Below are 27,393 nucleotides of genomic sequence, written 5' to 3' on the forward strand. Positions count from 1 at the left end.
TAATTTTCTAAAAACAGTAAGTCACAAATACCAATCATCCCATCAACCCAGTTAATCCCCCCCCCTTTTTTTATCCCTAATTACATACAATATCTCCCCATCCCCTCACTCCTAAACCAACCACTAAAAGATGTCCCTAACCCTGTGGGCAAACTCTTTTGGGAGAGGGGACGTCGTCCTCTTAGATTGCTTCTAGCTGACATGGGGGCGACGTTCTTCTTAGGGGCCCCTGTGAAAGCAAACGATGGTAAAATTCCCAAATTAACCTTTGACTTAAGAAAATTATAACTAGTCTCTGTGTGTTTTGAGAAGGTCCGGCCAAAGCGTTGTCAAAAATGTGCATCATATGAAATTGTCTCTTGCAGTTGGTACCAAAAAACAGGTCTAAAATTAGTGCTTAAAAAAAAAAAATTCATGACGTCATAAAAACCAGATTGAGTTGATGTTGTGGGGCCCCATCTTCATCCTGGAAACTTCAAAAATTACTGTAGGAAAATATGTTGCTTGTTATGGGAAATTTAAACATTAACAACAAGGACTTATACTGACATATAAAGAAAGACACAGATGTGAGGGAAGGCAAAGAAAGTTTATCAAGTATAAAATTATTCTTATTCTGTCCCATTTCATGGCTCCTGACCTGAGACAGAAACTTTGAAATACCTCTTATCAACAGGCTTGGAATTGAAGAAGGACTGAGCCATAGTCCAACTCCAAAACCAGCTCTACACATTTATAAAGAAATGTTCAATAAAACATATAAATATATATATATATATATATATATATATATATATATATATATATAATCAATACTTACAATATGTATAGAATTTTATTGTTGATGTTTAATGGGTCGTAACTATTTTCCATCCATCAGTAATTAAATATTCAGGGTCCCTCAAATTCTTTGGAGATGAATATTTTCCTGTGGAGATAAGAAAAGAACCCTGCCCCCATCCTATTAGTAATCCTTACCATCTGTACGTCGGTCATCCTTGTGAATGAATTGTTATTTATCTTTTCAAAGTGACTTCCCTTCCTCAAACCGAACCTTTATTAATTTTGACGGTATCCATAATTTTTCCTCACCTGTGGAGATAAGAGCAAAACCCCTTCCCCAACGCAGCACATCTCCTGGCTTCCATTGTGAGGTCAGTACATCCTTGAAATAAACTGGTTGATTTAGTTCAGCAGACTTTTCCATTATCCAATGTCTTTCTGCAGCCGTCGTTCCCTTCTCGTTAGCGTTGAGAAAATTCAAAGGTTAACAAAGCATTATGTAACCTATTTCTAGGGGTGTTTTCCACTCCTTTCTGTTTGTTCAACATATCCTTTATAGTTCGATTTGATCTTTCTATGACTGCTTGACCTGTAGGATTGTATGGTATACCTGTAACATGCTTGATATTGTAATGATCAAAAAACCGTTTCATCTTCCTAGAGACATAAGCAGGACCATTATCTGTCTTTATTTGTGTAGGTATACCCATGATAGCCATGACTTCTAATAAATGAGTGATTACTGAATCAGCTTTTTCTGAACTTAAAGTAGATGCCCACTGAAAGCCTGAATAAGTGTCGATGGTGTGATGAACATACTTCAATTTGCCAAATTCTGCAAAGTGGAACACATCCATCTGCCAGATTTCATTTCTATGAGTGCCCTTTGGATTAACTCCTGCTGGCAGTGGCGTTTGGTTATAGAAAGAGCAGGTAGGGCATTTCTTCACAATCTCCTTAGCTTGTTGCCATGTAATAGAAAACTCTTCCTTCAAAACTTTGCTATTAACATGATGTTTTTTATGAAATTCAGAGGCTTGAAGCACACTACCAATCAATAATTGATCAATTTCTGCATTACCTTGTGCTAGAGGACCTGGCAGACCCGTAGGGGATCGGATGTGTGTTATGTACATAGGGCAAAGCCGGTTCCTTACAGGATGGGAGTCAGACATCAGTACCATACTGGTATTTGGCGGTTTGATGGGTGTGTGGGGTCTTTGCCAGACTCCACCTAGCATCATGGATTTCCTACTTTACTGATATTATGGAGTTCGGTGCATTCATCATATGTGTGCATGTCACACACTAGTGGGCATCATATGTACATGCTTATCCTGTGTGTGGGTGAGTGTGTTCATGAGTTTTATAGCCCAAGTACTACAGAACATGATCAATGAAAGGGAACACTGTTTTCCAGATATGGCAGGGCAATTATTTAAATGAACTGACAAGGGTTGGATGGCATGGATAAGACCTATGAGAGTTCAAGGCATACCGAATCCAGGCATGACAAAGTAGGTGGCAGACAGAATTCTGGCAAAACTAAGTAGGTAGCTTGATGTCCAACTTACTGGAGAAGAGCAACTGAGCGGAGACACTTTTCACTAAGCAACATGCTCTAGTGGAGATCAAACATCCTTTGACTTACAGCCAGTACGAATTAACCCTTTCATCAAATGAAACCTAATTTTCTCTGATTTTGAGTATACATTTGTGTCCCTTCCTGATTAATCTACTCTTTATCCTCTTAAGTCCCAATACCTCACGCTGATATCGGTCACATCTTTCCATTTGACATGGTTTTCCCTCAAGCTTCATACCGCCCCGAGATCATACAACTTTTTGTCCCCTCTCCACTGCTTCCTTGACAGCCATCTTGTCCTTTACCACACCACGCATCCCCAGTCCTTTACTCTCCAAGGGGAAAAGACCATAAATCCTGCTTTGTTTTGAGGCATGTATTTCTGTGATGCCCCATCCACCAAACACAATCCATCATTGACCAAATAAGACAACATGTTAACAAATTTTTATTCTTTGAGAAAGAATAATCCATTGGAAAAGATACCAGCATTCATAGAAGACCTGAGGTATCTCTGAAAAAACACATTCCCAAAGAGAGCATTAAGTCTGCCCCTCAAAATTTGAGAATTTCACTTTAACAGATCTTCACCAAATCATAGACATAGATATGGAAGTCATTATCAAACTTGATGAAATACACAGAAGGTTTGTTGGGAACTTGGCAAATAATTTTACCTATCTCTTGGGTTCCATCTTTTTTGTTGTACTGCACTCTTTAGCCCTCCAAGGAATCCCTGCCTAATTCCAAAGTCACCTCTACTGGAGGACATTCAGGCGTGATGTGGAGGTTGACTTCAATGGAATCATCATGAAAGTAGTAAAGGTACAGGACCGGATCATTCTCGTTGACAATGTAGAAACAGGTCGTTATGGTCTGCACCTCATCTGGGACCACGCCACTCCACTCTTCCTTAGAGCCTGGCATGATGTGGAGGTTGCCTTCCAGGTAGTCATCCAGGAGGTGGTAAATGTCCAAGACCGGATCTTTCTTGTAGGTAATATAAAACCAGATCTTCATGATTGGCACCTCTTCTAGGACCATCCCGTTCCAGTCATTCTTAGAGCCATTTGTGCCCATGAATGTATGTTTCACTGCTCTGCCAACTATGGTGTTTGAGAGATGAGTGTCTGTCACCTGAGGAAATGGCACATTATTAGGCAGGATCTTCAGGTTTAAAATCCTTTCATCACTATGAAGCTCCAAGCCATAGACACAATCAATCCCATCATATTTCAACAAATAGAGAGAGGGATATGTTGGCAGTTGATCTAGAATGATGGCTTTACAATGGGTGACTGGTTCATTGGCTTCCTTCCAGCCATGAGAAATTCTGCGGCCAACAATATTCTCCAGGGCCTCAAAAGGCTTACTAAGTTTTTGCTTCTGGAGCGATGGCCCATTCTTCTTCTGGAGATGTGGCATGCAACTCATACTAAGAGGCATCTTCATCATGGCGGGAGACTTTCTGAGATAGGCCACAGCACTCCTGTTCCACTGTCTCTTGGCTCTGATTCTGTGCTTGGGCTTCATAGCTGCCAATCTCTGCATAAGAAGAACTCTTCGATTTAAATCAGACACAAAGTGGTTTCCTCCACCATAAGTGCCTGCAAGGATAAGAAGGTGAGGATGTGAGGTCAAGGCTCTTTTTAGGAATAACTTTGGAGCAGGTGAAAAAGGCAGGGCTGAATAGATTTGGATACCTAAATGGAATATGTTCTTAAGAAATTAATAGGAAAATTATCAAACTCTTGTCTACAGCTCAGTATATGTGTATCAGAGACATATTGCTGTTGCAAAATGCAATTGACCTCCACTGAGAAACCTACTTCCTGACTTACTATATCAATGAGAGAGGAAGCTATGCCTATACCTAAAGTGAGAAAGAAATATCTGAACAGATGGCAAAGAATTCAAAGAACAGCCACTCCTCTCCTTACCACTCAAGCTACTGGTCAGTTGGCTGATCTATAACCACCTGCCCAAGGTCATGGCACTCCAGTCCACTGGCTCTCTCTATTGTGTCTCCTGATCCTGATCCAGGTTGATTACATAAAGATATTCTGTATCTTCATTAGAGAAGTGAGTACTGTGAGTCAAACTGCCAAAAGAAAAAAACCATAATCTGTGCAACAGCACCTATTAGAAATAATTATCTTTTAAAACACATATGGACAAAAAGGATCTTTGCCATTTAAGTGGACTGAGGAATTGGACATTTTTAGCAAAGATAGACTGGGGAGAATACCTGACATTAACAGTCCCCCAGCTATCAAATATAGGAGCTGTTAACGACATAAATTTTGGACCCAGAGCAGATTTGAAAGAAACCTTTCTTTGACTACAGAGGTCCTAGTTGCTTCCTAAACATATTTACCAAAAAAAAAAATATCTTGGCTCTCTAGATTCCAACTTCTGGAAATTCGGTTGAACAGTTGTGGAGCCCAAGAGCTGAACTGACCTCCTCAGCCACCGTGAAGATAGTAAGCCCACCTTCACAGAAGACTAGTGCTTCATGTGGAACAGAGTTGCCACGCCCAACCAAAGCTTTGTGACATCATCAAGGCTCTACTTATGTCATAAAACTCCTCCTAGCCAGGTTTCTTCCCTACTAACCCCCAGAAATATCCAGCATACAGGTCCTAAAATGCTGCTCATACAGCCCCATGAAGACCCAAAATAAAAACTCCAATCTTCTTCCCAATTACTTGAGTCATATTTTCCAAGTAACTCAACCCTTTATGTGTTTTTTTTTCTGTCAAATAATTTTTTGTCTGAGTCAACAACTCACATGAAGGTTTTTTTTCCCTAGCTCCAATGTCCTCATTGGTTATTTTCTATTGATTTTTCCATTACTTCATAATAATAATTATCAAACTTTCCACTTCTCTTCCTCCTCCCACATTCTTCTTGCTCCGCAAATAAACCTCTCCACTCAAACACCAGTCCAAATAGAGGGCAGGGTACTTTGAGCTGTGGGAAGTCCAAGCCCACCCTTCATCCATCCAGATTTAGCAAGGTATGCATCCACAAAAAATATGATCACAAAAAGCCAGTGTATGATATGCAGACAATTGCAAGTGCCATTATCTTTAGCTTCTCCGTCTGCCCCAATTGTCAGCCACATTCAGAGCTTCCAGTTTGATCCCATGTTCTTTCATTCCCAGGTCACTGGATTAGTTGAAATCCCCTTAGTTCAGGCACAGTGTCTCATAGTGTGGACCAAGCCCTTATATTCCTGACATCCTTGCTCTTTTTCTCCATCCATCTGCTCTTCCACTGGAGCTTGGAAGCTCCATCTAGGTTTCTGATTTTGACCCTGACTTGATCTCCATCATTTGCCAATCAAACGTTCCATGGTGGTTTTCAAGATAGTCAGTCATCAGTCTGACTATGGGACAAGGCACACATAGTTCCTAGGGACATGTCACAGTGCGGTCAACTTCTCCTCCCTGCTTAAGTACCTAGAGAGGGTCACCCTATGGCCTTCTGAGAACCACTCAAGAGATATCGATCTTGACATCCCCAGAATGGCCCCATAAATTGAGATATCATCAGTGTATGTGCATTAACTTGTGTGTGTTTGTGTGTGTATTTAAATCACAATAACAAATGGATTGTAATATTGAAGTTTCTTCTCATCTTGAGAAGAATATTTGCTACAGAAACACTCTCACAGTAATAGTGAGAGTGTAAACTATCTAAGAAAGGAGAAATAACTGGAGGAATCCCCCAGGAGTTAGGCTCAGTGTCCCAGGAATTACGCCCAAGGAAAGTCAATGAACTCAGTGATGGAAGATAAAACCCAGCCTAAATAAAACCCTAAATCATTTAGGTGGAACATGAGATACTCTTACAACAGTTACAAGAGGTCTAAAATGCCTGGACTGGAACATAAGGGGAACACAATGACATGGAGCTGAGAGTGCATGGCAAAACTGATTGGATCTGGCAAAAATTATGTAAGCATACCAAGGAAACCACCAGTGGGACAAAACCCTAAGAAATCTGTATGACAACATATCATGTTGAACATAATGAGATTTATAGACAAAGGAAAGATCTTAATTATGTCACTGTCACACAGGTGAGGATGAACCAGTTCCATCGTAGAGTGACTCCCTGCTGTGTTTAAGATAACCTGTCAATTCTGTCTAGTCAGTTACAAGGAAATTTGCATTAATTGCACAGATTAACTATCAGCATCATTTACTGCACAATCAAAGGCAAGGCAAAGAAATCATAGACATGTTGTTGAATGCTGATGATGTTATTGGGAGTTTTGATGGGTTTTTTTCTTAAAGGGAAATCATCGGTGACTCTCATGCATGAAGCAGATCCTTTCTCTGTGATGTTTCCTGAATAGCCACTGAGATACCAGCCCATTGAGTTGTGGTCTCTCTCTCTTTTGAAAAGCAACTTCTACCTTCAGCTTGATCTCTTGCTTGAGCTTCCCTTCCGGCTACTAGGCTCCTTTTCTGATCCTGCAGAGGGCTTTTGTAAGGGATTGTGATCTCTAAGATTTTCCCCTTTCAAGAACTAATCATTCTATTAATCACAATTCTAAACTGCTGTGGGAGTTTGTTTGTGACTTATGCCTTCACATGTGATACAAGCGACCTGTGTGTATAGGGTCTTCTCTCTGTTCATGTGGGGAAGGCATGGCAGCAGGAGTAGATGGCTGCTCATTCTCTGTAAGGAAATCAGTAAACAGTGGGGACCAAGTACAAGGATCTCCTGAAATATTAAGTCTTGTCCTTTCAAGGCCCCAAAGCCTCCAGCTAGGTTCAGGGTCACGACAATCTCCAAAACCCACCGAGCATGGAGTATTCAGAACCAGAAGCCTGTGTGTGCCATATCACGTAAATTCATCGTGAGTACACCAATCTGTTTTTTTTCAATTCTAAATTATTTTGTCCCATCAGAACGATCTATATTACCAATTAACCAAATTTGCTGCATCTTTGGTGTCCTAGAATTGCTTTAAATTGTTGCTGGGACAGTCTTACACACCTTCCTGTGCTGTTATGAGACCTTAAGGAGACAGCACTTATTTCAGAAATCAAAGGCAGTTGGGTTCAATCCTATGGTTAGCTGTTAGCTAGACACTGGAAGGATGGATTTGACTAAGAAAGGGAGACAGCATACATGGAGGCAGGTAACCTTTCCTTTGCAAAATGACCCATTTTGAGGCCTTACTTCAGGCTCTTCTCTTCTCCTAATCTTGGTTTTTTTATTAGTTTAGGAGAAGAATTAAAACTCCATTTACAGTATCTGTGAACCCGAATGAGTTAAGTATGTGTGACCAACTTGATGTCTGCCTGTCTGTCAACAGGGCCAGAGTTCAGGGGCATCTGATGCATAGCACAGGAATGTCAGCCATCAATCTCTGGTCCACCTAACTCTACAGCATTAGAGTTGTCATGGTTGCTCATCTGATCTTCCTCATATGATCTCCATCCACAGAGATGTCAGAAAAATCCTCCCCTGAGAGTGCAAGTTCTTTACAAATGAAAGATTATACAACAGAAGACACATGGGAGATTTATATGGGCAAGCTGTTGAAAGGATAAAGAGACAGAAGAAGTTAAGTGATTAATTAAAGAAAGAATCCGCTTCAGCTGATAGGTTAGAACATAGGTAGTTGGAGTAAACAAAATAGAATGCCGGGAGGAAGAGGTAGTGAGCTCAGAGAAGCCATGCTCCCCTCTCCCCGGCAGATGCCATAGCTCTGCTCTCTGAGGCAGATGTCGATGCAGCCAGCCACCATGTCAGACATGCTGAATTTTTCCTGGTAAGTGCACATCATAATACTACACTGATTATTAGAAATGGGTTAAAATGCTGAATCTAATGGGCCAGCAGTGTTTAAAAGAATACAGTTTTTGTGTATTTATTTCAGGCATAACCTTCATGCGGCCGTGGTGCTGGGGACACAGCCTCGCTGCTCAAATAACTACAGAATGGCTTGCAGCCTTGTGGACAACTGAATCCACTGAAAGCCTGAGAAAGCTTGGGAAAGAGTAAAGCATGTTTTCTTGGTAGCAGCGATTTCTCGGTCTGCTCTGCTTGCTAGAAGAAAGCAAGGGCTCTCATCTAAAAGAGGCTTGCTGACTCAGCTTCAGCTGCAAAACCCTGCAGCCCTTAAGAGGTCCTGCCACAAAACATTTAAATGGTGTTGATAAAAGCCAACTGAATGCTTGTATGTTTTCAGCAGTAGCAGGAAAACAAACTGTGTTCTTTTAAAATGCCGGCTTTCTGGGCCATCCTGCCTGGGCAAACTCTGACTGTTTGAGGAAGGAGGGCCAGCTACAGAAAGAGGGCTTGAGTGTTGTCTGTTGCAGCCTCTTTGATGGCAAGGACCTTGAAAAACTGTAGACTTGAGGCACTGAATGCGGCTCTGTTCGGTACCTCAGCCACAAAATTGGAATGGCAGAAAGCTAAGGAATGGGCTACATCTGGCCAGCAAAGCCATGGCTTTAGTCCTACTGAGATTGCTTGGTAAATGAAAGACTCATGTGGTCAGAGAAACAGAGAGAGAAATAGAGTAAAGAGAGATTCAAAGACAAAGGAAATTTTTAACTGATTTACAGTGTGTTAAAAATATGTGCAGGCTAAAATTTGAAGTTCTTAAAGTTAAAAAAAGGAAGAGAGTTTTTGGGTGTGGTAGTACACACCTGTAAACCCAACACATGGGAGCCAGAGGGAGATTGACCTCTGTACCTTCAAGGTGAGGTAGCACACGCCTTTAATCCCAGTGCCTTGAAGGCAGAGACAAACAGATCTTTGTGAGTTCAATGTGTAGTAGCATACACCTTTAATCCCAATGCCTGAAAGGCAGAGAGAGGCAGATCTCTGAGACTTCAAGGACAGACAGGTATACAGAGTTATTCCAGGTCAAAGATACAGAGAACCTGTCTCAAAAGGCAAAAAATAAAAAGGAAAAGTAAACAAAATAGAGGTTAAATTGAAGCGCACAAAGATGGAAAATTCACAGCGAATTTTGATATTGTATGCTATTATGCTCTTTTTGAATCATTTGAATTTTGAGGCAGTAGCAATAGCTGCTAAAAGATGTTTCTTTATAAAAGCTGCTGAAATAATCCAACATAGATATTTTGAAAATGCCTTGACTTTGAAATTTGGATCTAAGGACATGATGCTTTGGAAAGGAGTTTCTATTTTGTTTTCACAGAGGGTGATAGTATGTGGATGCCTCTATCCTAATATGGTAGGATGGACCACGCCCTACTTAAAGGTTACTCTGAACACCTTTAAAAAATTGCTTCGCTCAACTGCCAACTGAGATAAATCAATAATGATGCCACCATTCAGCAGGAAGCATTTTGGAGAGAAAAAACTGCACCCGCGTTCCCAAATATGGCTTATAAACGTTCTTTTACATTTAAAGTGGGATGTGATATAGATATGAATATTTGTATTAGTATAGATTTTGTTTTACTGATAGAGATTTTAGGTCAATTTTGTTATATGTATATGCATTTTTGATCTTAATTAATGTATTGTGATTGTGTAGTTCATTTAAAAATATAATGTATATAGGTTATTAATGGATAATCATTAATAATAGTCAAGTTTGTAGTCATGTTAGTTAGATTTTCTAGCTACATAGATATATATATTTCAGTTAGATAGGCATTATTCATATCTCTATAGACTGCAAAATAGGGTATTTAATGTTTTAGTACCTTAGGGTTTTTCATGACAGTGAGACACTCTACCCTTGGCAGCACATATCTACTTCAGGAAGAAGATGGGCATCAAAGAGGATCCTTATGGAGTTTGATAGCCATTTGGGGAAGAAACTGCTCTTGCCTGGATTGTTGCATAAACTGTACACAGAAAACACTCAGAGAGAGGACTACTGAACTTGCCTAAAGGCAAGATGATCTTTTCGTGTTCCTGATTCAGGAAAGGGTCAGCAAAACATTCTTCAAGACAAGCAGATAGTGACTGCCTTTGAAATTTCCTGCTTCATGGAAATGTCTGCTGGAAACTATGGGCCTGTAGGCTGAGGATGGAAACACCAACGGTACAGAGGAACTTTGGGTGACTGTCCAGGCAGCGAGATGTCTCTGTCATTTCTAGAGTTTGAAAATGGCTTACTTTTTGTTTGCTTAGGTAATACTGTATTATTCTGAAGTCTCTGATGGAGTTGAAGAATAGATAGATAGTTATAGTTTCCCATTGTTATGATAAAAGATAAAATAGATATAAATATTGTAACTGTAATTCTTGCTTGATAACTGTTTTGTTATATGTAATTTTGCTATGTCAAAGATAAAGATTCCGTTCTTGTTTAAACAGAAATAATAGTAATGATGGAGTATAGGTCATTGGTTAATTAAATAAAGAAACTGTTTGGCCTGAAAGGTTAGAACATAGGTGGGTGGAATAAACATAAGAGAATGCTGGGAGGAATAGGAATTGAGCTTAGAGATGCCATGCACCTCTGCCATGGGCAGAAATGGTAGCTCTGCACTCTGAGGCAGATGGCGATACAGCCAGCCACCAGGTCAGACATGCTAAATCTTTCCTTCTAAGCGCACCTCGTGCTGCAACATACATTATTAGACATGGGTTAAGAGGCTGAAAATAATGGGGCAGGCAGTGTTGAAATGAATAGTTTTGTGTTGTTATTTCGGAGCATAACCTTACAAGGCGGCCCCATGGGGATGCAGAGCTGCTGCCCAAATTTCTACAAACAAGGGGGAAATGGAAGAAGGGAAGAAAGAAGAGAGAGAGACAAGGAAGAATGGATGAATTCAATCATTCCTTGGAAAAATGATTGAACAAATGAATGAGGAGACCTAGTAGGAAAAAATGTGCTGCATTCCCTCAGAGAGTCAGGTCAAATTAAGGATTGACAAGGTTTTCCACTAAGGAGGAGGCTTATTCCATTTTACCTTCTTTCTGCTCCAGGCCCACCCACAAGAGTGTTTATGAGGACAGGGAGAAGAAGAGGAGAGGGTGTACCAGAATTCCTGGGTACAATTTCTCACCCAAATTGTAGCCAAATCACCTGACCTGGGACAGCTGATCTACATGCTGGACCCTAACTCCCAGTTTGACAACTCTACCATTTTAACCAAGTTTGTGAAGATGAAGGAACCAAAAATAGCCCAGTTACAGTATGGCAGGTTCCTTACAGGATGGGAGTCAGACATCAGTACCATACTGGTGTTTGGCGGTTTGATGGGTGTGTGGGGTCTTTGCCAGACTCCACCTAGCATCATGGATTCCCTACTTTACTGATATTATGGAGTTCGGTGCATTCATCTTATGTGTGCATGTCACACACTAGTGGGCATCATATGTACATGTTTATCCTGTGTGTGGGTGAGTGTGTTCATGAGTTTTATAGCCCAAGTGCTACAGAACATGATCAATGAAAGGGACCACTGTTTTCCACATATGGCAGGGCAATTATTTAAATGAACTGACAAGGGTTGGATGGCATGGATAAGACCTATGAGAGTTCAAGGCATACCGAATCCAGGCATGACAAAGTAGGTGGCAGACAGAATTCTGGCAAAACTAAGTAGGTAGCTTGATGTCCAACTTACTGGAGAAGAGCAACTGAGCGGAGACACTTTTCACTAAGCAACATGCTCTAGTGGAGATCAAACATCCTTTGACTTACAGCCAGTACGAATTAAACCATTCATCAAATGAAACCTAATTTTCTCTGATTTTGAGTATACATTTGTGTCCCTTCCTGATTAATCTACACTTTAACCTCTTAAGTCCCAATACCTCACGCTGATATCGGTCACATCTTTCCATTTGACATGGTTTTCCCTCAAGCTTCATACCGCCCCGAGATCATACAACTTTTTGTCCCCTCTCCACTGCTTCCTTGACAGCCATCTTGTCCTTTACAACACCACGCATCCCCAGTCCTTTACTCTCCAAGGGGAAAAGACCATAAATCCTGCTTTGTTTTGAGGTATGTATTTCTGTAATGCCCCATCCACCAAACACAATCGATCATTGACCAAATAACACAACATGTTAACAAATTTTTATTCTTTGAGAAAGAATAATCCATTGGAAAAGATACCAGGATTCATAGAAGACCTGAGGTATCTCTGAAAAAACACATTCCCAAAGAGAGCATTAAGTCTGCCCCTCAAAATTTGAGAATTTCACTTTAACAGATCTTCACCAAATCATAGACATAGATATGGAAGTCATTATCAAACTTGATGAAATACACAGAAGGTTTGTTGGGAACTTGGCAAATAATTTTACCTATCTCTTGGGTTCCATCTTTTTTGTTGTACTGCACTCTTTTGCCCTGCAAGGAATCCCTGCCTAATTCCAAAGTCACCTCTACTGGAGGACATTCAGGCGTGATGTGGAGGTTGCCTTCAATGGAATCATCATGATGGTGGTAAAGGTACAGGACCGGATCATTCTCGTTGACAATGTAGAAACAGGTCGTTATGGTCTGCACCTCATCTGGGACCACGCCACTCCACTCTTCCTTAGAGCCTGGCATGATGTGGAGGTTGCCTTCCAGGTAGTCATCCAGGAGGTGGTAAATGTACAAGACCGGATCTTTCTTGTAGGTAATATAAAACCAGGTCTTCATGATTGGCACCTCTTCTAGGACCATCCCGTTCCAGTCATTCTTAGAGCCATTTGTGCCCATGAATGTATGATTCACTGCTCTGCCAACTATGGTGTTTGAGAGATGAGTGTCTGTCACCTGAGGAAATGGCACATTATTAGGCAGGATCTTCAGGTTTAAAATCCTTTCATCACTATGAAGCTCCAAGCCATAGACACAATCAATCCCATCATATTTCAACAAATAGAGAGAGGGATATGTTGGCAGTTGAGCTAGAATGATGGCTTTCCAATGGGTGACTGGTTCATTGGCTTCCTTCCAGCCATGAGAAATTCTGTGGCCAACAATATTCTCCAGGGCCTCAAAAGGCTTACTAAGTTTTTGCTTCTGGAGCGATGGCCCATTCTTCTTCTGGAGATGTGGCTTGCCACTCATACTAAGAGGCATCTTCATCATGGCGGGAGACTTTCTGAGATAGGCCACAGCACTCCTGTTCCACTGTCTCTTGGCTCTGTTTCTGTGCTTGGGCTTCATAGCTGCCAATCTCTGTATAGGAAGAACTCTTCAGTTTAAATCAGACACAAAGTGGTTTCCTCCACCATAAGTGCCTGCAAGGATAAGAAGGTGAGGATGTGAGGTCAAGGCTCTTTTTAGGAATAACTTTGGAGCAGGTGAAAAAGGCAGGGCTGAATAGATTTGGATACCTAAATGGAATAAGTTCTTAAGAAATTAATAGGAAAATTATCAAACTCTTGTCTACAGCTCAGTATATGTGTATCAGAGACATATTCCTGCTGCAAAATGCAATTGACCTCTACTGAGAAACCTACTTCCTGACTTACTATATCAATGAGAGAGGAAGCTATACCTATACCTAAAGTGAGAAAGAAATATCTGAACATATGGCAAAGAATTCAAAGAACAGCCACTCCTCTCCTTACCACTCAAGCTACTGGTTAGTTGGCTGATCTATAACCACCTGCCCATGGTCATGGCACTCCAGTCCATGGCTCTCTCTATTGTGTTTCCTGATCCAGATCCAGGTTGCTTACATAAAGATATTCTGTATCTTCATTAGAGAAGTGAGTACAGTGAGTCAAACTGCCAAAAGAAAGAAACATCAATCTGTGCAACAGCACCTATTAGAAATAATTATCTTTTAAAACACATATGGACAAAGAGGATCTTTGCCATTTAAGTGGACAGAGGAATTGGACATTTTTAGCAAAGATAGAGTGGGGAGAATACCTGACATTAACCGTCCCCCAGCTATCAAATATAGGAGCTGTTAACGACATAAATTTTGGACCCAGAGCAGATTTGAAAGAAACCTTTCTTTGACTACAGAGGTCCTAGTTGCTTCCTAAACATATTTACCAAAAGAAAATATCGTGGCTCTCTAGATTCCAACTTCTGGAAATTCGGTTGAACAGTTGTGGAGCCCAAGAGCTGAACTGACCTCCTCAGCCACCGTGAAGATAGTAAGCCAACCTTCACAGAAGACCAGTGCTTCATGTGGAACAGAGTTGCGACCCCCAACCAAAGCTTTGTGACATCATCAAGGCTCTACTTATGTCATAAAACTCCTCCTAGCCAGATTTCTTCCCTACTAACCCCCAGAAATATCCAGCATACAGGTCCTAAAATGCTGCTCATACAGCCCCATGAAGACCCAAAATAAAAACCCCAATCTTCTTCCCAATTACTTGAGTCATATTTTCCAAGTAACTCAACCCCTTTATGTGTTTTCTTTTCTGTAAAATAATTTTTGGTCTGAGTCAACAACTCACATGAATGTTTTTTTTGCTAGCTCCAATGTCCTCATTGGTTATTTTCTATTGATTTTTCCATTACTTCATAATAATAATTATCAAACTTTCCACTTCTCTTCCTCCTCCCACATTCTTCTTGCTCCGCAAATAAACCTCTCCACTCAAACACCAGTCCAAATAGAGGGCAGGGTACTTTGAGCTGTGGGAAGTCCAAGCCCACCCTTCATCCATCCAGATTTAGCAAGGTATGCATCCACAAAAAATATGATCACAAAAAGCCAGTGTATGATATGCACACAATTGCAAGTGCCATTATCTTTGGCTTCTCCGTCTGCCCCAATTGTCAGCCACATTCAGAGCTTCCAGTTTGATCCCATGTTCTTTCATTCCCAGGTCACTGGATTAGTTGAAATCCCCTTAGTTCAGGCACAGTGTCTCATAGTGTGGACCAAGCCCTTATATTCCTGACATCCTTGCTCTTTTTCTCCATCCATCTGCTCTTCCACTGGAGCTTGGAAGCTCCATCTAGTTTTCTGATTTTGACCCTGACTTGATCTCCATCATTTGCCAAACAAAAGTTCCATGGTGGTTTTCAAGATAGTCATCAGTCTGACTATGGGACAAGGCACACATAGTTCCTAGGGACATTTCACAGTGCGATCAATTTCTCCTCCATGCTTAAATACCTAGAGAGGGTCACCCTATGGCCTTCTGAGATCCACTCGAGAGATATCGATCTTGACATCCCCAGAATGGCCCCATAAATTGAGATATCATCAGTGTATGTGCATTAACTTGTGTGTGTTTGTGTGTGTTTATTTAAAACACAATAACAAATGGATTGTAATATTGAAGTTTCTTCTCATCTTGAGAAGAATATTTGCTACAGAAACACTCTCACAGTAATAGTGAGAGTGTAAACTATCTAAGAAAGGAGAAATAACTGGAGGAATCCCCCAGGAGTTAGGCTCAGTGTCCCAGGAATTACGCCCAAGGAAAGTCAATGAACTCAGTGATGGAAGATAAAACCCAGCCTAAATAAAACCCTAAATCATTTAGGTGGAACATGAGATACTCTTACAACAGTTACAAGAGGTCTAAAATGCCTGGACTGGAACATAAGGGGAACACAATGACGTGGAGCTGAGAGAGCATGGCAAAACTGATTGGATCTGGCAAAAATTATGTAAGCTTACCAAGGAAACCACCAGTGGGACAAAACCCTAAGAAATCTGTATGACAACATATCATGTTGAACATAATGAGATTTATAGACAAAGGAAAGGTCTTAATTATGTCACTGTCATACAGGTGATGATGAAACAGTTCCATTGTAGAGTGACTCCCTGCTGTGTTTAAGATAACATGTCAATTCTGTCTAGTCAGTTACAAGGAAATTTGCATTAATTGCACAGATTAACTATCAGCATCATTTACTGCACACTCAAAGGCAAGGCAAAGAAATCATAGACATGTTGTTGAATGCTGATGATGTTATTGGGAGTTTTGATGGGTTTTTTTCTTAAAGGGAAATCATCGGTGACTCTCATGCATGAAGCAGATCCTTTCTCTGTGATGTTTCCTGAATAGCCACTGAGATACCAGCCCATTGAGTTGTGGTCTCTCTTTCTTTTATAAAGCAACTTCTACCTTTAGCTTGATCTCTTGCTTGAGCTTCCCTTCCGGCTAATAGGCTCCTTTTCTGATGCTGCAGAGGGCTTTTGTCAGGGATTGTGATCTCTAAGTTTTTCCCCTTTCAAGAACTAATCATTCTATTAATCACAATTCTAAACTGCTGTGGGAGTGTGTTTGTGACTTATGCCTTCACATGTGATACAAGCGACCTGTGTGTATAGGGTCTTCTCTCTGTTCATGTGGGGAAGTCATGGCAGCAGGAGTAGATGGCTGCTCATTCTCTGTAAGGAAATCAGTAAACCGTGGGGACCAAGTACAAGGATGTCCTGAAATATTAAGTCTTGTCCTTTCAAGGCCCCAAAGCCTCCCGCTAGGTTCAGGGTCACGACAATCTCCAAAACCCACCGAGCATGAAGTATTCAGAACCATAAGCCTGTGTGTGCCATATCACATAAATTCATCGTGAGTACACCAATCTGTTTTTTTTTAATTCTAAATTATTTTGTCCCATCAGAACGATCTATATTACCAATTAACCAAATTTGCTGCATCTTTGGTGTCCTAGAATTGCTTTAAATTGTTGCTTGGACTGTCTTACAAACCTTCCTGTGCTGTTATGAGACCTTAAGGGGACAGCACTTATTTCAGAAATCAAAGGCAGTTGGGTTCAATCCTATGGTTAGCTGTTAGCTAGACACTGGAAGGATGGATTTGACTAAGAAAGGGAGACAGCATACATGGAGGCAGGTAACCTTTCCTTTGCAAAATGACCCATTTTGAGGCCTTACTTCAGGCTCTTCTCTTCTCCTAATCTTGGTTTTTTTATTAGTTTAGGAGAAGAATTAAAACTCCATTTACAGTATCTGTGAACCCGTATGAGTTAAGTATGTGTGACGAACTTGATGTCTGCCTGTCTGTCAACAGGGCCAGAGTTCAGGGATATCTGATGCATAGCACAGGAATGTCAGCCATCAATCTCTGGTCCACTTAACTCTACAGCATTAGAGTTGTCATGGTTGCTCATCTGATCTTCCTCATATGATCTCCATCCACAGAGATGTCAGAAAAATCCTCCCCTGAGAGTGCAAGTTCTTTACAAATGAAAGATTATACAACAGAAGACACATGGGAGATTTATATGGGCAAGCTGTTGAAAGGATAAAGTGACAGAAGAAGTTTATTGATTAAGTAAAGAAAGAATCCGCTTCAGCTGATAGGTTAGAACATAGGTAGGTGGAGTAAACAAAATAGAATGCCGGGAGGAAGAGGTAGTGAGCTCAGAGAAGCCATGCTCCCCTCTCCCCTGCAGATGCCATAGCTCTGCTCTCTGAGGCAGATGTCGATGCAGCCAGCCACCATGTCAGACATGCTGAATTTTTCCTGGTAAGTGCAACTCGTTATACTACACTGATTATTAGAAATGGGTTAAAATGCTGAATCTAATGGGCCAGCAGTGTTTAAAAGAATACAGTTTTTGTGTATTTATTTCAGGCATAACCTTCATGCGGCCGTGGTGCTGGGGACACAGCCTCGCTGCTCAAATAACTACAGAATGGCTTGCAGCCTTGTGGACAACTGAATCCACTGAAAGCCTGAGAAAGCTTGGGAAAGAGTAAAGCATGTTTTCTTGTTAGCAGCGATTTCTTGGTCTGCTCTGCTTGCTAGAAGAAAGCAAGGGCTCTCATCTAAAAGAGGCTTGCTGACTCAGCTTCAGCTGCAAAACCCTGCAGCCCTTAAGAGGTCCTGCCACAAAACATTTAAATGGTGTTGATAAAAGCCAACTGAATGCTTGTATGTTTTCAGCAGCAGCAGGGAAAAAAATGTGTTGTTTTAAAATGCCGGCTTTCTGGGCCATCCTGCCTGGGCAAACTCTGACTGTTTGAGGAAGGAGGGCCAGCTACAGAAAGAGGGCTTGAGTGTTGTCTGTTGCAGCCTCTTTGATAGCAAGGACCTTGAAACACTGTAGACTTGTGGCACTGAATGCGGCTCTGTTCGGTACCTCAGCCACAAGGTTGGAATGGCAGAAAGCTAAGGAATGGGCTACATCTGGCCAGCAAAGCCATGGCATTAGTCCTACTGAGATTGCTTGGTAAATGAAAGACACATGTGGTCAGAAAAACAGAGAGAGAAATAGAGTAAACAGAGATTCAAAGACAAAGAAAATTTTTAAATGATTTACAGTGTGTTAAAAATATGTGCAGGTTAAAATTTGAAGTTCTTAAAGTTAAAAAAAGGAAGAGAGTTGTTGGGTGTGATAGTACACACCTGTAAACCCAACACATGGGAGCCAGAGGGAGATTGACCTCTGTACCTTCAGGGTGAGGTAGCACACGCCTTTAATCCCAGTGCCTTGAAGGCAGAGACAAACAGATCTTTGTGAGTTCAATGTGTAGTAGCATACACCTTTAATCCCAATGCCTGAAAGGCAGAGAGAGGCAGATCTCTGAGACTTCAAGGACCGACAGGTATACAGAATTATTCCAGGTCAAAGATACAGAGAACCTGTCTCAATAGGCAAAAAATAAAAAGGGAAAATAAACAAAATAGAGGTTAAATTGAAGCGCACAAAGATGGAAAATTCACAGCGAATTTTGATATTGTATGCTATTATGCTCTTTTTGAATCATTTGAATTTTGAGGCAGTAGCAATAGCTGCTAAAAGATGTTTCTTTATAAAAGCTGCTGAAATAATCCAACATAGATATTTTGAAAATGCCTTGACTTTGAAATTTGGATCTAAGGACATGATGCTTTGGAAAGGAGTTTCTATTTTGTTTTCACAGAGGGTGATAGTCTGTGGATGCCTCTATCCTAATATGGTAGGATGGACCACGCCCTACTTAAATGTTGCTGTGAACACCTTTAAAAAATTGCTTCGCTCAACTGCCAACTGAGATAAATCAATAATGATGCCACCATTCAGCAGGAAGCATTTTGGAGAGAAAAAACTGCACCCACGTTCCCAAATATGGCTTATAAACGTTCTTTTACATTTAAAGTGGGATGTGATATAGATATGAATATTTGCATTAGTATAGATTTTGCTTTACTGATAGAGATTTTAGGTCAATTTTGTTATATGTATATACATTTTTGATCTTAATTAAGGTATTGTGATTGTGTAGTTCATTTAAAAATATAATGTATATAGGTTATTAATGGATAATCATTAATAATAGTCAAGTTTGTAGTCATGTTAGTTAGATTTTCTAGCTACATAGATATATATATTTCAGTTAGATAGGCATTATTCATATCTCTTTAGACTACAAAATAGGGTATTTAATGTTTTAGTACCTTAGGGTTTTTCATGACAGTGAGACACTCTACTCTTGGCAGCACATATCTACTTCAGGAAGAAGATGGGCATCACAGAGGATCCTTATGGAGTTTGATAGCCATTTGGGGAAGAAACTGCTCTTGCATGGATTGTTGCATGAACTGTACACAGAAAACACTCAGAGAGAGGACTACTGAACTTGCCTAAAGGTGAGATAATCTTTTTGTGTTCCTGATTCAGGAAAGGGTCAGCAAAACATTATTCCAGACAAGCAGATAGTGACTGCCTTTGAAATTTCCTGCTTCATGGAAATGTCTGCTGGAAACTATGGGCCTGTAGGCTGAGGATGGAAACACCAACGGTACAGAGGAACTTTGGGTGACTGTCCAGGCAGCGAGATGTCTCTGTCATTTCTAGAGTTTGAAAATGGCTTACTTTTTGTTTGCTTAGGTAATACTGTATTATTCTGGAGTCTCTAATGGAGTTGAAGAATAGATAGACAGTTATAGTTTTCCATTGTTATAATAAAAGATAAAATAGATATAAATATTGTAACTGTAATTCTTGCTTGATAACAGTTTTGTTATATGTAATTTTGCTATGTTAAAGATAAAGATTCCGTTCTTGTTTAAACAGAAATAGGAGTAATGATGGAGTATAGGTCATTGGTTAATTAAATAAAGAAACTGTTTGGCCTGAAAGGTTAGAACATAGGTGGGTGGAATAAACATAAGAGAATGCTGGGAGGAATAGGAATTGAGCTTAGAGATGCCATGCACCTCTCCCATGGGCAGAAATGGTAGCTCTGCACTCTGAGGCAGATGGAGATACAGCGAGCCACCAGGTCAGACATGCTAAATCTTTCCTTCTAAGTGCACCTCGTGCTGCAACATACATTATTAGACATGGGTTAAGAGGCTGAAAATAATGGGGCAGGCAGTGTTTAAATGAATAGTTTTGTGTTGTTATTTCGGAGCATGACCTTACACGGCGGCCACATGGGGATGTAGCCCTGCTGCTCAAATTTCTACAATCAAGGGGGAAATGGAAGAAGGGAAGAAAGAAGAGAGAGAGACAAGGAAGAATGGATGAATTCAATCATTCATTGGAAAAATGAGTGAACCAATGTATGAGGAGACCTAGTAGGAAAAAATGTGCTGCATTCCCTCAGAGAGTCAGGTCAAATTAAGGATTGACAAGGTTTTCCACTAAGGAGGAGGCTTATTCCATTTTACCTTCTTTCTGCTCCAGGCCCACCCACAAGAGTGTTTATGAGGACAGGGAGAAGAAGAGGAGAGGGTGTACCAGAATTCCCTGGTACAATTTCTCACCCAAATTGTAGCCAAATCACCTGACCTGGGACAGCTGATCTACATGCTGGACCCTAACTCCCAGTTTGACAACTCTAACATTTTAACCAAGTTTGTGAAGATGAAGGAACCAAAAATAGCCCAGTTACAGGATGGCAGGTTCCTTACAGGATGGGAGTCAGACATCAGTACCATACTGGTGTTTGGCGGTTTGATGGGTGTGTGGGGTCTTTGCCAGACTCCACCTAGCATCATGGATTCCCTACTTTACTGATATTATGGAGTTCGGTGCATTCATCATATGTGTGCATGTCACACACTAGTGGGAATCATATGTACATGTTTATCCTGTGTGTGGGTGTGTGTGTTCATGAGTTTTATAGCCCAAGTACTACAGAACATGATCAATGAAAGGGAACACTGTTTTCCACATATGGCAGTGCAATTATTTAAATGAACTGACAAGTGTTGGATGGCATGGATAAGACCTATGAGAGTTCAAGGCATACCGAATCCAGGCATGACAAAGTAGGTGGCAGACAGAATTCTGGCAAAACTAAGTAGGTAGCTTGATGTCCAACTTACTGGAGAAGAGCAACTGAGCGGAGACACTTTTCACTAAGCAACATGCTCTAGTGGAGATCAAACATCCTTTGAATTACAGCCTGTACGAATTAACCATTCATCAAATGAAACCTAATTTTCTCTGATTTTGAGTATACATTTGTGTCCCTTCCTGATTAATCTACTCTTTATCCTCTTAAGTCCCAATACCTCATGCTGATAGCGGTCACATCTTTCCATTTGACATGGTTTTCCCTCAAGCTTTATACCACCACGAGATCATACAACTTTTTGTCCCCTCTCCACTGCTTTCTTGACAGCCATCTTGTCCTTTACCACACCACGCATCCCCATTCCTTTTCTCTCCAAGGGGAAAAGACCATAAATCCTGCTATGTTTTGAGGCATGTATTTCTGTGATGCCCCATCCACCAAACACAATCCATCATTGACCAAATAACACAACATGTTAACAAATTTTTATTCTTTCAGAAAGAATAATCCATTGGAAAAGATACCAGGATTCATAGAAGACCTGAGGTATCTCTGAAAAAACACATTCCCAAAGAGAGAATTAAGTCTGCCCCTCAAAATTTGAGAATTTCACTTAAACAGATCTTCACCAAATCATACACATAGATATGGAAGTCATTATCAAACTTGATGAAATACACAGAAGGTTTGTTGGGAACTTGGCAAATAATTTTACCTATCTCTTGGGTTCCATCTTTTTTGTTGTACTGCACTCTTTTGCCCTCCAAGGAATCCCTGCCTAATTCCAAAGTCACCTCTACTGGAGGACATTCAGGCGTGATATGGAGGTTGCCTTCAATGGAATCATCATGATGGTGGTAAAGGTACAGGACCGGATCATTCTCGTTGACAATGTAGAAACAGGTCGTTATGGTCTGCACCTCATCTGGGACCACGCCACTCCACTCTTCCTTAGAGCCTGTCATGATGTGGAGGTTGCCTTCCAGGTAGTCATCCAGGAGGTGGTAAATGTACAAGACCGGATCTTTCTTGTAGGTAATATAAAACCAGGTCTTCATGATTGGCACCTCTTCTAGGACCATCCCGTTCCAGTCATTCTTAGAGCCATTTGTGCCCATGAATGTATGTTTCACTGCTCTGCCAACTATGGTGTTTGAGAGATGAGTGTCTGTCACCTGAGGAAATGGCACATTATTAGGCAGGATCTTCAGGTTTAAAATCCTTTCATCACTATGAAGCTCCAAGCCATAGACACAATCAATCCCATCATATTTCAACAAATAGAGAGAGGGATATGTTGGCAGTTGATCTAGAATGATGGCTTTCCAATGGGTGACTGGTTCATTGGCTTCCTTCCAGCCATGAGAAATTCTGCGGCCAACAATATTCTCCAGGGCCTCAAAAGGCTTACTAAGTTTTTGCTTCTGGAGCGATGGCCCATTCTTCTTCTGGAGAGGTGGCATGCAACTCATACTAAGAGGCATCTTCATCATGGCGGGAGACTTTCTGAGATAGGCCACAGCACTCCTGTTCCACTGTCTCTTGGCTCTGTTTCTGTGCTTGGGCTTCATAGCTGCCAATCTCTGCATAGGAAGAACACTTCAGTTTAAATCAGACACAAAGTGGTTTCCTCCACCATAAGTGCCTGCAAGGATAAGAAGGTGAGGATGTGAGGTCAAGGCTCTTTTTAGGAATAACTTTGGAGCAGGTGAAAAAGGCAGGGCTGAATAGATTTGGATACCTAAATGGAATATGTTCTTAAGAAATTAATAGGAAAATTATCAAACTCTTGTCTACAGCTCAGTATATGTGTATCAGAGACATATTCCTGCTGCAAAATGCAATTGACCTCTACTGAGAAACCTACTTCCTGACTTACTATATCAATGAGAGAGGAAGCTATGCCTATACCTAAAGTGAGAAAGAAATGATGTGGGAGTGTCATAACAATCTGTTGATTTCTTTGGCTAAGCAATAAAGAAACTGCTAGGCCCATTGGATAGGCCCATCTTAGGTGTGTGGAGTAAATAGAACAGAACACTGGGAGGAAGAGGAAGTGAGGTCAGACTCCGCAGCTCTCCTCTCCAGAGCAGACGCAAGAGAGACGCCATGCTACCTGCTCCAGGGAAGACGCACGCTATGAAGCTCCAACCCAGGATGGACTTAGGCTAGAATCTTCCCGGTAAGCGCACCTAGGGGCGCTACACAGATGATTAGAAATGGGCTAAATTAATATGTGAGAATTAGCCAGTAAGGGCTAGAGCTAAGGGCCAAAGCAATGTTTAAATGAATACAGTGTCTGTGTAATTATTTCGGGGCATAAGCTAGCCGAGCCAGGCAGCTGGGGTGTTGGGGATGCAGCCCCGCCGCTGCTCCTTATTACTACAAATGACGCCCAGACATGTGGCTAACTGAACCCACTGAAAGCCTGAGAAAGCTTGGGAAAGTGTGAAGTATGTTTTCTTGATTATGGCAAATTCTCGGGTCTACTCTGCTTGCCAGAGGCAAGCAAGCGCCTCATCTAAGAGAGGCTTCCTGACTCAGCTTTAGCTGCAAAGCCTGCAGCTCATTAAGAGGTCCTGCCACGAAACACGTAAACAGTGTTGACGAAAAGCTGAACACATGGTTTTCGGTTTTCAGCCGTAGCAGGAAAAAAGCTGTGCCGTTTAAAAATGCCGGCTTTCTGGTCCATCCTGCCAGGGCAAACTCTGACTGTTTGAGGCAGGAGGGCCAGCTACCGAGAGAGGACTTTAGTGTTGTCTGTTGTAGCTCGCTGGCTGGCAGGGACCTTGAAATGCTATAAACATGGCTACAGCCAGTACCTCAGCCATGAGGCTGGAAAGCTAAGGAATGGGCTACATCTAGCCGGCAAACCCACGCATTTAGTCCTACCGATATTGCTTGGTAAATTAAGGACTCATGTGATCAGAAAAAGAGAGATATACAGTAAAGAGAGATTCAAAGACAAAGAAAAATTTTAAATGATTTACAGTGTTAAAATATATGCATACTAAAAGTTAAAATTCTTAAAGTAAACCACTGTGACTTCAAGGTGTGATAGCACACGCCTTTAATCCCAGTGCCTAAAAGGCAGAGACAAACAGATCTCTGTGAGTTCAAGGTGTAGTAGTGTACGCCTTTAATCCCAATGCCTGGGAGGCAGAGACAGGCGGATCTCCGAGAGTTCAAAGACAGCCTGGTCTACAGATATACGCTCAAAAAGCAAAGAGTTAACTTAGGACTGTCACAGCTTAGCTTCTTAAGCGCCTAGTGATTTAAAGTCGCAAATCAAAAGTGCTCCTGGATGGTAAAAAATTGCAGATTCACAATAGGACAGATTCAGACCACTAAATGAGTCACACTGTTGGATGAATGTACGTAGGCTTGGGAAAGAGAAGAAAAAGAATATAGAGAATAAAGTTAATGGTTTTAAAAAAAAGGTAAAGTCTTTAGAGTACAGATAGTTAAGAGATTAAAAGAAATAAAGAAATATAAGCCGCGTAAAGATGAAAAATTCACAGAGAGTCTGGATTCTTTGTATTATTGTGTTTTCTTTAAAATTTTTGAATGTGAAGGAGCTAAGTACAGAGAGACATTTCATTATATGGGCTGCCAATTGGAACCAGTACGGATATCATGAGGGTATGATTTCAGAATTTGGATCTAAGGATATGATACTTTGGAAAAGAGATTCTTCTTTTGTTTTCACAGAGGATGAGACTCTATGGAATTCTTCTATTCCGATTTGGTATGATGGACCACGTCCTCCTGAAGGGTTGCTGTGAACATCTTCAGAAAATTGCTTTGCTCAACTGCCAACTGAGATGAAACTAGCACACAGGTTATACCATGAAAGACCTAATTAACGATGCCCCCATTCAGCAGGAAGCAGTTTGGAGAGAAAAAACTGCGCCCATGTTCCCAAATATGGTTTATAAATGTTCTTTTACATTTAAAGGGGGATATGATATAGACATGAATAATTTGCATTAGTATAGATTTTGCTTTATTGATAGAGATTTACGGTCAATTTTGTTATATGTATAAATGTTTCTGATGTAACTTTTACTTGATAACTGTTTTGTTATATGTAATTTTGCTATGTTAAAGTTAAAGCCTTCCTTTTTTTGTTTAAACAGAAAAAGGGGAAGTGATGTGGGAGTGTCATAACAATCTGTTGATTTCATTGGCTAAGCAATAAAGAAACTGCTAGGCCCATTGGATAGGCCCACCTTAGGTGGGTGGAGTAAACAGAACAGAACACTGGGAGGAAGAGGAAGTGAGGTCAGACTCCGCAGCTCTCCTCTCCAGAGCAGACGCAAGAGAGACGCCATGCTACCTGCTCCAGGGAAGACGCACGCTATGAAGCTCCGACCCAGGATGGACTTAGGCTAGAATCTTCCCGGTAAGCGCACCTAGGGGCGCTACACAGATGATTAGAAATGGGCTAAATTAATATGTGAGAATTAGCCAGTAAGGGCTAGAGCTAAGGGCCAAAGCAATGTCTAAATGAATACAGTGTCTGTGTAATTATTTCGGGGCATAAGCTAGCCGAGTCAGGCGGCTGGGGTGTTGAGGATGCAGCCCCGCCGCTGCTCCTTATTACTACAAAGAAATATCTGAACAGATGGCAAAGAATTCAAAGAACAGCCACTCCTCTCCTTACCACTCAAGCTACTGGTTAGTTGGCTGATCTATAACCACCTGCCCAAGGTCATGGCACTCCAGTCCACTGGCTCTCTCTATTGTGTCTCCTGATCCAGATCCAAGTTGATTACATAAAGATATTCTGTATCTTCATTAGAGAAGTGAGTACTGTGAGTCAAACTGCCAAAAGAAAGAAACATTAATCTGTGCAACAGCACCTATTAGAAATAATTATCTTTTAAAACACATATGGACAAAGAGGATCTTTGCCATTTAAGTGGACTGAGGAATTGGACATTTTTAGCAAAGATAGAGTGGGGAGAATACCCGACATTAACCGTCCCCCAGCTATCAAATATAGGAGCTGTTAACGACATAAATTTTGGACCCAGAGCAGATTTGAAAGAAACCTTTCTTTGACTACAGAGGTCCTAGTTGCTTCCTAAACATATTTACCAAAAGAAAATATCATGGCTCTCTAGATTCCAACTTCTGGAAATTCGGTTGAACAGTTGTGGAGCCCAAGAGCTGAACTGACCTCAGCCACCGTGAAGATAGTAAGCCCACCTTCACAGAAGACCAGTGCTTCATGTGGAACAGAGTTGCCACCCCCAAGCAAAGCTTTGTGACATCATCAAGGCTCTACTTATGTCATAAAACTCCTCCTAGCCAGGTTTCTTCCCTACTAACCCCCAGAAATATCCAGCATACAGGTCCTAAAATGCTGCTCATATAGCCCCATGAAGACCCAAAATAAAAACCCCAATCTTCTTCCCAATTACTTGAGTCATATTTTCCAAGTAACTCAACCCCTTTATGTGTTTTTTTTTTTTTTTTTTTCTGTAAAATAATTTTTGGTCTGAGTCAACAACTAACATGAATGTTTTTTTTTCCTAGCTCCAATGTCCTCATTGGTTATTTTCTATGGATTTTTCTATTACTTATTACTTCATAATAATAATAATTATCAAACTTTCCACTTCTCTTCCTCCTCCCACATTCTTCTTGCTCCTCAAATAAACCTCTCCACTCAAATACCAGTCCAAATAGAGGGCAGGGTACTTTGAGCTGTGGGAAGTCCAAGCCCACCCTTCATCCATCCAGATTTAGCAAGGTATGCATCCACAAAAAATATGATCACAAAAAGCCAGTGTATGATATGCAGACAATTGCAAGTGCCATTATCTTTGGCTTCTCCGTCTGCCCCAATTGTCAGCCACATTCACA

This window comes from Microtus pennsylvanicus, chromosome Y (assembly GCF_037038515.1).
Source record: "Microtus pennsylvanicus isolate mMicPen1 chromosome Y, mMicPen1.hap1, whole genome shotgun sequence".
NCBI classification, from domain to species: Eukaryota; Metazoa; Chordata; class Mammalia; order Rodentia; family Cricetidae; genus Microtus; species Microtus pennsylvanicus.